This window comes from Solanum pennellii, chromosome 9, assembly GCF_001406875.1.
Source record: "Solanum pennellii chromosome 9, SPENNV200".
NCBI classification, from domain to species: Eukaryota; Viridiplantae; Streptophyta; class Magnoliopsida; order Solanales; family Solanaceae; genus Solanum; species Solanum pennellii.
The window spans coordinates 65,473,485-65,486,818 of NC_028645.1; positions in this window are offsets into that span (position 1 = coordinate 65,473,485).

Consider the following 13,334-nt stretch of genomic DNA (forward strand, 5'->3'; position numbering starts at 1 on the left):
CATGATGGTTTTATATGTAAATGACATTATATGGTGAAGGTTATTGTTATGAACATGTATTTGGTGTATATTGCTCAAGTATGATCATAGGTATCCTTAAAATTTATGCAATGTGAAGTTGGATATTGGTCATTGTTCTTGTTGAGTTACTTGATTGAGTTAGGTTATGGGGTTTTACTTGGTCATTCCACTTGTTGACTTTATGAGTATTCATGAGTAGTTGTCTTGCTTTATTATGATATGCTGAACTCTTAACCACACTTCTGATGCTATTACTTGCAATAGGGTTGTATTTGGTTTGGTTGCAAGTATGTTCATATGCATGTTACTTGCTTTGACTTAATGCGTATGTCTTGTTGATTGTTATGGTTTGCTTGATGATGCATAAGAATTTTAAAAAAAGTAAAATAACATGTTTTAATGAAACGTTCCTTTTTAGCATGATTTGATCTTATATGTGCATATGATCTCATACTTAGTACAAGTGGTTTACCAATTCCATTTCCCCCTTTTCCTCAATATTTTAGGTTCCGATCGTTCAAGTCTTTTAGAGACAACTTTGAAGATGGCTTGGAATTTCTCAATCATCCAAGTGGGTAGGTCCTCACTTTCCAAGGGCGATGCCAATATCGAGCTTATGAAGTTGTTTTAGTTTTAAGACTCTTATGTTCTATATTATTTCATTTGAGTATGGATTTTATAGCCTATATGTGCATCTTATACATTGATATATGAATATGCCCAAATTGCTATAATCTTGTAGATTGTTATGAGATGAGACACTCTTTAAAGACTAGGTTCTATCTTATATGTTTATACTTATGTGCAATAAAAGTATAAGACTATGTAAACTTCCTATATGAAGAGTCTATGTATACTCGATACGAACATATTATGTGTATGTGGAGGACTATGTAAACCTCCTTGTAGAAGTAATGAAAAGTTTTAAATTTTTTCGCATTTTTAACCTATGAATGTAATGATGTATGCTAAGAGGCTAGCCTTTCTCCTCAAAGAAGAAGACGACGCCAGTTACGTCTATGGGGTGCTCCTTAGATGTGACAAACATGGTATCAGAGCATGAGGTTGAATATCTTTTATTTTGATATCTCTCTCAGCCACATCTAGGTAGATTTATACTCATTATTGTGAAGCGCGTCACACTTATGAATAGGAATCTATGAGATGCTTAGGAAACTCTCTCTTACTTAGAAATCCAATATCGTGCCTCTAGAGTATACTTATTGTGTGCTTTCACCTAAACATTGTATTTTGGTTAAAGGCAATGAATACTCGAAGGAATGCAGCATGAAGACTTGAAGAAGAGATTGCCAATGCGGAAGTTCCTTCCCATGGTGATCAAGTCACTCCTCTTGAAGAAGATGCTAATGATGACCAAGCTCCGGTGAATCCTCCTCCTTTGACGGATGAAAACATAAGGGCCGCTCTCTTCCAAATGGCCCAAGCATTACTTCACAAGCCCAAGCCGTCACTACTCAAGCCTAATCCATGACGTCCTAAGCTAATCGGGAGGTTATACCCCGACCACATAAACATGTTGCTACCATGGTCTCCCATCTATGAGATTTCACTAGGATGAATCCTCCTACTTTCTATGGGTCTATGTTTGAAGAAGACCTCCAAGAGTTCATAAATTGAAGTGTATAATATCCTTTATGCTATGGGGTTGACTACTAGTGAGAAGGCCGAGTTAGACACATACAAATTCAAGGTTGTGACTCAAACTTGGTACATCCAATGGAGGCACAATAGGCCTCTAGGGGGTGGACTGGTGACTTGGGAGATCTTCAAGAAGGTTTTTCTTGATTGGTTATTTCCTAGGGAGATGAGGGAAGCCAAAGTGGTGGAGTTCATCAACCTTCGTTAAGGAGGTATGAGTGTGCTTGAATACTCTTTGAAATTCACTAATTGGCTAAGTATGCTCCTTCTTTGGTTTCCGATCCTAGGGATGAAATGAGTCATTTTGTGACGGGGGTGTCGGAAGATTTACAAGAAGAGAGTCATTTGGCTATGCTATATGACAATATGAACATTTCTCGTCTCATGGTTCATGCTCGACAAGTGGCAGAGGCAAGGGCTAAGAGAAAGAGTAGACATGCCAAGAGGACAAGATCTTTTGATGGTGGTTCTTCAAAGGGAAGGTTTGAAATCCAAGACAAGCCTAGGTTCAAGAAGAGGTTTTCTTATCAAGTTCCATCCAAGTTCCCGAAGGCTCGTGGTGATAAGGTTTCAAACCCTACTCCTAAAAAATGAAGGGGTACTAGTTCACCAAACGAAAAGCAAACTTGTGGTGAGTGTGGAAAGAAGTGCTATGGTGATTGCCTCATTAGGATAGACAAGTGTTTCAGTTGTGGTAAAAATGGGCACAAGGTTTGACATTGCACTAATGTGAAGGGTCAAGACAAGGGTAGTGGTCAAGCTCAAGCAAGTGGTTCTTAGGATGCTCCTAAGAAGAATCGCTTCTATACTCCCCGCTCTAAGGGTGAGCAAGAGACTTCTCCCGATGTGCTAACAGGAATGTTGAAAGTCTTCTCCATTGATGTATACGTTTTACTTGACTCGGTGCTACCTTTTCATTTGTTACTCCTCTTGTAGCTAAAAAGTTTTGCAGTTTGCCCGATATCTTGCATAACCTTCTATATTGTGTACCCTGGTTGGTGAGTCGGTTGCAAAAAGGGTGTAAAGAAATTGTCCTATAAAGTTACTCAATAGAGTTTCTTATTTTAAACTTGCGGTGAAGATTCACTTTCCAAATGAGCCCGTTTTAGAGTAGAAGGGGGGAAATTCTATTCCTAAAGGTCATATCAACAGGCAAAATAATCTCTAAAGGTTGTTTATATCATATAGTAAGAGTCCAAGATTCAAACTCTAAAATTCCTCCCATTGCATCGGTCCCCATAGTGAGTGAATTTACGGAGGTCTTTCCTAATGATCTTCCCGGTATTCCTCCAAGATGGGAAATTGATTTTCTTATCAATTTGCTACCGGATACAAATCGCATTTTAATTCTACCTTATGGGATGGCTCTGGCCAAACTGAAAGAGTTGAAGGCTCAACCAAAGATTTACAAGAAAAAGGCTTCATAAGACCTAGTATTTCTCCATGGGGTGCTCCGGTTTAGTTTGTAATGAATCAGAATGGGTCCCTTAAAATGTGCATTTATTATCGCCAACTCAATAAGGTCACTATTAAAAGCAAGTATTCTCTCCCTCGGATTGACGACTTTTTTGATCAACTCCAAGGGGCAAGCTACTTTTCTAAGATTTACTTGAGAACGGGGTATCACCAACTTAAGGTGAAAGGTAAGGATATACCAAAGGCATTTCGGAATAAGGATGGTCACTATGAGTTCTTAGTAATGTCCTTTTGTCTCACTATTCCTCCTGCGGTCTTTATGGACCTAATGAATAGGGTGTTTCGAAGTTATATAGATTCATTTTTCATTGTCTTCATTGACGACATCTTGGTCTATTGAAAAAATTAGGGTGAATAAATGGGTCATTTGAGAGTGCCGTTGCAAGTACTTAAAGAACAGCAACTGTTTGCCAAGTATAGAAAATGTGAATTTTTGTTGAAGTCGGTGACATTTCTTCTTCATATCATATCTAGTGAGGGAGTTGAGGGTGATATAGTAAAAACGGAGACGGTGAGAAATTGGTCGAGACCATTGACTCCAACTGACATTAGGAGTTTCTTGGGTGTAGCGAGTTATTATCAGAGGTTTGTGGATGGTTTTGCGTCCATTGCATCTCCATTGACTACTTTGACCCAAAAGAGTAAGAAGTTTGAGTGGTCGAAGGCATGTGAGAAAATCTTCCAAATCTTGAAAGATAGGCTTACTTCTGCTCCGATGTTGAGTTTAGCGGAGGGTACAATGGGCTTCGTTGTGTATTTTCATGCATTTTGAGTGGGTTTGGGGTGTGTGCTTATGCAACATGGGAAAGTAATCGCCTATGATTGTACACAACATAAGATGCATGGGAAAGAACTATCCAACTCATGACCTTGAGTTAACAGTCGTGGTATTTGCCTTGAAAATATGGAGGCATTACTTGTATGGTGTTCACGTTGATGTGTATACCGACCACGAGAGTCTCCAGTATGTGTTTACTCAAAAGAAGTTGAATCTCCAACAATGAAGGTGGTTAGAATTGTTTAAGGATTACGACATGAGTGTTCTCTATCACATCGGCAAGGCCAATGTGGTTGGGGATGCTCTAAGTCGTATGACCATGGGAGTGTGTCTCATGTAGAGGAAGCCAAGAAGACCTAGTGATATATGTTCATAGGTTTGCTAGATTTAGGGTTAGGTTGGAAGATTCTCCAAATAGTGGTTTTATGGTCCATTATAACTCCGATTAATCTTTAGTGGTTAAGGTGAAGTCCAAACAACACCTTGATCAACCATTGACGGAGCTTAAGGAATCAGGTCTTGGTAAGCTTAATGAGTTATTCTCCTTAGGGGGAATAGTGTCTTGAGGTATCAAGTATGGTTGTGTCTTCCCAATGTAGATTATTTGAGGAATCGGATTCTTGAGGAAGCTCATGGGTCCTGTTACTCTATTCATCCAGGGTCAACTATAGATGTACCATGACCTTAGAGAAGTTTATTGGTGGTAAGGTTTGAAAAAGGACGTAGCGGTGTTCGTTGCAAAGTGTCCAAATTGCCAACAAATGAAATCCAAACATCAAATGTCGGATGGTTTACTTTAAGAAATCCAAATTCCTACTTTGAATAGGGAAGACATCAATATGGATTTTGTGGTAGGTTTGCCTTAGACTCAAAAACAATATGACTCTATATGGGTGATGGTGGATAGGTTGACCAAGTTCGCTCGTTTTATTCTCGTCAAGTCAACTTATACTTCGGATGATTATGCAAACATCTTCATAGATGAGTTTGTGTGTCACCATGGTATTCCGCTATCCATCATATCGAATAGGGGTGCATAATTTCCATCTAGGTTTTGGAGGTCATTCCAAGAAAACTTGGGTACTAAGGTAAAGTTAGGTACCGCTTTTCATCCCCAAACGGATGGTCAAGCTGAGCATACTATTCAAACCCTTGAGGATATGCTTAGATCTTGTGTCATCGACTTCAAGGGATGTTGGGATAAGCACTTGCCTTTGGTGGAGTTATCTTACAATAATGATTTCCATTCATCCATATCCATGGCTCCTTATGCATCTTTGTATGGTAGGAGGTGTAGATCTCCTTTTTAGTGGTTTGAAGTTCGTGAGTCATCAGTTCTTGGTCCCGATTCGATTTATAAGACTTTGGAAAAAGTTCACATCATAAGGAACCGGTTGCAAACGGCCTATAGTTTGCAAAGGTCTTATGGAGACCATAGGAGAATGGACTTAGAGTTTGAAGAAGGTGATAAAGTGTATTTGAAAATTTCGCCTATGAAAGGGTGGTTAGATATGGCAAAAAAGGGCAATTGAGTCCTCGTTATGTGGGTCCCTATTAAATATTATAAAGTGTTGGCTTCGGTTCATCCGGTTTTCCAAGTTTCCTTTCTTAAGAAGTGTATCAGTGATCCCCAGTCTATTGTTCCTATTGAGGGTCTTGGTGTGAAGGATAACCTCTCTTATGAAGAATTTCCTATTCAAATCCTTGATAGGAAAGGAAAGAAGTTGAGGAACAAAGAGGTGGCTTGCGTGAAGGTGTTATGAAAGAATCACCTAGTTCAGGTTGCAACATGGGAGGCCGATGCCGACATGAAGTCACATTACCGTCATCTATTTGATATCTAAATTTAGTATTTCTTATTAATAATGGAAACAATGACTAAAAAATGAAATTTATTGTTTTTTGGAGAAGTTTTGCAAAATGTGCATATTTGAATATTGTTATAGTGATTTACAGTGAAGTATTCTAATAAATTGCAATTTTCTTGTTTTGAGTTATATTTTGATATAGTAAGTCTTTATGAAATGATATGTAGCATGTTGGAAAGTTTAACTTGGACATAATTGACTAAGAAATGCTATGTTGAGCTCTTGTTGTTGTGAGAAGGATATTCCTCATAATTTAATATTAAGCCTTATGTGTGGAAATTGAAAATTTTGAATTTCCTTGTGTAAATTATATGATTGGTGTTGTAGCTAATGTTTTTATGTATTGTGGTTGGTTGGGCTGCTAGTCTTGAGTCTATTCCTTCCTTCAAATGATTTTTTGTGTCATTGGGGGACAAATGTTCCTGGGGAGGGGGAATAATGTAACAATATGAAAATCTAATACGTGTTCTAGAGCCTAACATAAGTCTCATAAGGTATAGACATTGTTTTAGGGTCCATTTTTATGAATATAAGTCATTTAGGAAGTCTAGAAACCAAAGCGTCCAAGAACGTCCATGACGTTCGGAAAGTAGTTCAAAAAGGTACTAGCGTGCCTTAGCCTATTTAACTAGATTTTAGGTGTTGGAAATTCATGAAATTTGGTGGAAGGGTGTTTAACGTGTATTTAAGTTGATTCATGGTTGAAACATCTGGGTACGACTCCCTAAAGATAACCAAGGCCCTTGAGGATGACCCTTGCACGTTGAAGTCAAACACTACCTGGGCAGTGTGAACCCACGAAAGGGAATCGACAGGGAGTAGTTCGGTAGAGAGGATGTCGATGACATACATCGACCAACACTTAGACACTTTGGCTAATTGTCCATTTGTATTACTCTCTGAACTCATCGACGGATGTGCAGCACAGAAGGGGGCACTAGTTGTCGACTTCGAGATAGATCGTTGGTCGAGGTCTCGTCTGTGAAGGCTGAGTTTTCCGCACGTTTTTACATAGTTCCAATTAATGAATTAAGGGGTTAGGTAGTTATTTAGGGGTTAAAGGAAGCGTAATTATGTTAATTAACCCCCATATAAATACCCCAACCTTATTAGACTAATCATAACTCACCAAATCAAAACTCTACTGATTCTCTCTCTTTTCTCTCTCGCTGAAGAACTCCATTGAAGACCAAGCTAGGGGAGGGTTTATGGGATTCAAAGAGTCAAGTTTCACCATTAGTATCCATCAATTAGTAAGTTGTGGGTCATAATTCACCTTTGAGACCTCTTTCCTCAAAGGGTTCCTTCAAAGTAATTTCAAAAGTTTAGTTTTCAAGTGGATTTCATCCAATCTCGAAATTGATGTTATAAATTTTTTTGTTTACGATTTCTTTTGGATAATATGATTAGATTAAAATGTATTATAACTTAATTATGATATATCTTGATGGTTTGGTCTAGTTTGTAGAAGATGACCTTCACCCCTTAACCCTAGATTATGATTTTGATATGAATTGTTTAATGTTGGTTCAATTGACTTGGTTACTGATTGAACTACTAATAGATGATGTTATTGTGTCAATAATTAGTAGATTAGGATGAATTATCGTCCTATAATGCTAGTCCTTAATTAGTTGATCTAGGTTATGAAGAATGTTTTTAATTGACCTAAGTCTCTTGTCTTAAGTTATGAACTAGTGATGACTTCTGATGTAGCGATTCAATTAGCCTTGTTATTATGTTGGTTAGTTTTTGATGATGAAACTATATTTTAATTGGGTTGAGTTAAGGTTCGATAGTAAGACCTTGATGATGGATTGTGAAGGAGACTCTGTAAGTCTAATGATCCCTTTTCTTTACTTCAATTATGGTCAATTGTGATTAAGTCATGATGTTGTATTTAAGTATGCCTTGTATTAGGATTGATAGGATTGGAATGATGCTTAATTGAAATTTCTTGACTATGACTTATGAGGTTTTTGTTAAGATGTAAATGTTATAAGGATGGTAAATAAGTAGCCAATGTGCCTTATTATGAAGTGATATGTAAATGTGGTAACCTCAGTGATATGAATTGTAATGAAAGGATTTATACTCATGCAATTCTTATTAAGCTATGATGATGATGATTATATAAGCGATAGACGCTATGACCTAAACAAATCTATGATTATTAATAAAGACATTAATGACATTTCAAAAGGGACTCTAGCTTAGCACCGAGTAATCTTGTAGGTTAGGGGGTGACACCTTCCCAAATAGGGAAGGTAGGGTTAACTACGGTCCTCACGGGGTGGATAGCCTCATGACCCAAATACGGTGTAGAGTGATGTTTTCAGGACATCCCCAAGTTCCTTAAACTATGTCGCCACCATCGGAAAACTAGCTAGTGGATCCACCTAGATGCTATGTTCATGTTGGCTCTAGCTTGGACGAGAGACCACCTTCCATCGGAGTAAGGTTTCACAACAACGGATTCCACACATAGCTCTTGTGGTCTATGACAGTTAAGGATAGTGTTCCCTAAACTAAAATGAACTTATAAAGTATAAATCAACTAGGGTGACTTGAGAGGTTTAACTTAGCCTATGTAGGGGTATGAGACTCTACCTATGCCTTGCACTAGTTTGCCTTGAGGGAAGCCTTAGAGGGTTGTTATTATGTATGTATATGATAATGAATACAAATGATGATAACATGATGGTCTTATATTAAAATGACATTATATGGTGATGGTTATTATTATGAACATTTATTTGGTCTATATTGCTAAAGTATGATATTAGGTATCCCTAAAAGTTATGTTATGTTAAGTTCGATATCGGTCATGGTTCTTGTTGAGTTATTTGATTGAGTAAGCTTATGGGGCTATGCTTGGTCATTGCAGTTGTTTACTTTATGAGTATCCATGAGTAGTTGTCTTGCTATATTATGATATAATGAACTTTATGAGCATCCATGCTTGTGATGCTTTTACTTGATGGTAGGGTTGTATTTGGTTTGGTTGCAAATATGTTGATATGCATGTTAATTTCTTTGACTTAATGCATATGTCTTGTTTATTGGTATGGTTGGCTTGATTATGCATAAAGCTTTCAAAAAACCAAAATAACATGTTTTAATGAAACATCCCTTTTTAGCTTGATTTGATCTTATATGTGCATATGATCTCATACTTCGTAAAAGTGTTGTACTAACCCCATTTCTCCCTTTTCCCCAACATTTTAGCTTTCGGTCATTGAAGGCTTATACAGACGACTTTGAAAAAGACATAGAATTTCTCAATCATCCAAATGGGTGGGTCCTCACTTTCCAAGGGTGATGCCAATATCGAGCTTTTAAAGTTGTTTTAGTTTTATGAATCTTATGTTCTTTCTCTTTTCATTTTTGGACGGATTATATAGTGTATATGTGGCTCTTTTACATTGATGTATGCGCTATGCCCAAATTGCTATAATCTCTTTAAAGACTATGTTATATGTGTGTGTGTGTGTGTGTGTGTGTAATAAAAGTAGAAGACTATGTTATCTTCCTATACGAAGGGTCTATTTATACTTGATACAAATATATTATGTGTATGTAGAGGTCTATGTAAACCTCCATGTAGAAGTAATGAAAAGTTTTTAATTTTCCCACATTTTTAGCCTATGAATGTAATGATGTATTCTAAGAGGCTAGTCTTAGTCCTCAAAGAGGACGACGACACCGGTTACGTCTAGGGGGTGTTCCCCGGATGTGACAGATACCAGATTCCATGCCTAGCTAGTGTGGTCTATGTCGGTTAATCCCTATTCCCATCATGTGGGATGTGCACTCTTATTACTTCAGAGGTTCTACAACGTGTAGGTAGTACTATGAAATGCTATCTTCACATGGTAGTAGCCTTAAAAGGTGCAAAAGTGAGTTCCCTAAGTCTTTAAGGACAATAATGGTCCCCTAAATGCATGAATGTCTCCTTAAATGACTTTAATAATGAATGTTGACTTATTGGCTTAGGTTGAAAAGGAAAAGTCCCCATCTAGTGTAGTCTTGAGAAACACCTAGGTGTGGCATGAAGAGGTAGTATGGGCTGCCACTGCCTTTCTTACTCAGGTGGGTCTTGGAGTAACTTTACCTAGAGGGTCTAAGATGATTAAATGGTCTATTTGACAAATATGTATATGTGTTGAATATTAGTAATAGTTGAACGTGTCTATAATGTAAGTATTGTTTTGTAAGTGGATGGTGACTTGTAATATATTTCCTATACTTGTTTTCTGATGTTATTACAAAAAAGCATGAAAAGCATATATCTCAAATAAATATTCTTTTTAGCATATTTTTGCATGGTCATCATAGTTAATGCTTAATTCTGCTAACACCATCATCGTCATGTTTTTACTACAAAGTGTTGGTTGAGGTGGCTAGGTGGATTCTGAGTTGAAGGCTTGGATCTCATTTCTCGATGACTTGGTACATCCTCATGGATTTGAGGACGAAGCTTTCTTATGTTTTTCTTTGATGTAATAGACTCTTATTAGTTCTTTTAAATGTAAAGGGTCGTGTCCCTATGTTGTTGAGACGTGTCTTAGATGTCTATGTTGAGGCTTAGTATCCTTTCGTTTCGTAAAAGAGTATCCTATTGGTGGTCTTACTAAGAATAGTTTTTTTTCACACTATTTTAATTCCTATGTCATTAATGAATGTTAAGGGCTTACTTGTATAGGACCTCTTTGAGGTCGAGTATGCCATATTGCAACTTTGGAATGCTCCCTGGTCGTGACATTTAGGAACTTATGGGCATCATTTTCCTACCTCATTCTTATGAAATTAGACAGGTCAAAAAATTTGAGTTGTATCTCTTACTCAAACAGATACAACTCACAAGACTTTGCCATACACGCACAATATTCCTCAGACTTAAAAATTGTCAACATGTGCGTATCAGAGTACGAAGATTCGACATGCAACATAGAGCACACCCACCCATTTGGCTTCTTTCCCTTGATTCCACAATTGTATAGGTTATAGCTATATGCAATTTAACAGTAAAACCACAAATATCAATAAACGGTCATGTTAAACTATTGACATTCTTAAGGGTTTCACGGGCTAATCTTTACTTGTCATTCAAGGTTAACTACCTTTTCTTGTTTCCATTTCTTGGCTACACACTTTTTCATAATATACCTATAGATAGTTAATAAAATGACGAACAGATCAACACTTGAAATGCATTTAACAATGGCTTTCATCTTCAATCCGTGACACACAACCCTTGCACCGGAAGATTTTAACAGTTAATATTGGAAATATAGAACATAATTTCTATGAGCGATAACCGTACAAATCCACATCCAACATATTATGCAACAAAAAATGGGTAATGAGTTGCCCATTTATGGTTGTGCCACCATTTCTGCAAATATTACACATAGAATTAAGTAGGGCTGAATGTCAATGCATTAACCCTCCTAGCAGACATACTCTGTGCTCGCTAAAAATATCTTCAAAAAATGCACGACTATACCGAAAAAAGGCCTTAGAAAGGAGCTTCCTACATGGTGGTGGCTATTTCTACTAAACTATTAACTAGTCTATTCTGTTCTCCGTAGATACGGATCTGCATTGGAATACTCAACCTCCAGAAGAGGCACATGCAATAATCCAAAATTGAAGAGTTATGCAAGTTTGTGTTATAAAGTGGCCTAGTTACTTCCTGGGCATCAATATTAACATGTAAAGGTTGTAAGTTATGTAGAAAATTTATAATCAATCCATGTAAGGGAGAAAGTGATTAAGCTTAGTAAACATTTTTGTAATTGAAATTGAAGAAGTAAATCCTAAAATCTATTGTCTGCTCCTATCATAAATACTCCTTATCATACAAAATTCATGTTATTGTCCACCCGTGCATCTGTATTAAGCATGTAAATAGTTTCCTAAAGTGGTTTCTATGTCACAAATGGGAATTTTAGAGTGTCTTTACTTGCTTGTACATGCAAGCATCCAATAGTCATATTGGCCACGTCTACATCAATCAGTGCCCTACCCGTGGCCTAGAAAGAACGTCCCAGATTGAATGGGACTTTAGGATCAGGTTCAAAGTCCAAGACAACAAAATCTACCGGAAAAATCATGAACCTACTTGCATTAACAAATCCTCTACTACCCCGTTAGGCCTAGCAATTGATCTATCTACGAGTTGGAGGATAATAGTGGTTCATTTTGGACTACCCGACCCAAGTTTAAGATACAAAGATAAGGGCATAAAATTTATAATTTCCCCAAATCACACAACCACAGGGATGAACACATTGATCAATAGTAATAGGCACAGTTAAACTACCCAGATCTTTAAACTTTTGGAGCAGTCTATTTTGGATTCTACAGTTTCACTCTTCTGTTAGTGCTACAATTTTATACTCTGTGAGACTCCTCTTTCTAGCCACAATATCCTTTAGATACTTAGCATACTTCGGGATTCCCTAGAAAATGTCAATGAAGGGCAAATTAGTGTGAACCTATTTAAGGAGAGTGAGAAACTTACCAAAGCATTAATCTTCATTTTTCTGTTTTAGTCGTTGTTGAAACGGAGATGGTAACTTCTGTTGAGGAACAGTTGCCTCAACATTAGAGCTTTTTACTGTCGCTTCCACTTTCTTCTCTTTAATACTTACCTCATTGTCTCTCTTCTTTGGAGCTAATTCCTCTAATTGCAGTCTACTTCTAGTACCTACAATATGCAATTGCCTTGGGTTGGGCTCAGCATCACCGGGCAGCCCACCTTGGGGACGTAAGTTCAGAGAATTTCCCACTTGCGCAACTTGTTTCTCAAAACTCATTTGGGACATTTGGATGTTTCTGATGTTCTCATCCTGCTTATCTATTCTAGCAGCAATTAACTTGTTCCCCATTTCAGGCAGGAGCTTTTGGAATAGCTCTTCATTGGTCATCCCACCTTTTGGTACACTTGGTTTACCCTTTGGTTGTGATTTTGGTATTGTTACCCTGCCCCTTGGTTACAGTATTTGATTTATAGCTTGTGACTGATTTTGATTTTGGTTTCTACCCCAAAAAAAAAAGATAGAATGGATTCTCCAACTAGGTTTGTAACTATTGCCATAATTTTGTTGGACTTGGCACCTTTGCATTTATCCACATAGTTCACAGAATCTGGGTTAGCCTAACATTGCTTAGTTTCATGGGTTGCACTACCACTTACCCACACCAATTTAGTGTTTTTTGCACCACATTTACTATGATGCTTGATTCAGAGCCAACTACTTAGACTGTACGGTCATGCTATGTTGCGTGGCATCTATTTTGGCATTTAAGGTCGTTGCTTGGTCTACATTTAAGATCCCTGCAGCCTTTCGGGTTGTGGTTCAAGAAGTATCTCCTTCATACCCTTGGTTCCCTTCCGAAACTTTATCAAGCAAGTCAAAGAATGTTTCACTTTAGATAGGCTTGTCCACCTACTGGACTATTTAGAACTGAACGAGCATTATACTCTAAACCTTCAAAGAAAGCGTGAGCTAGTACCTCTTTAG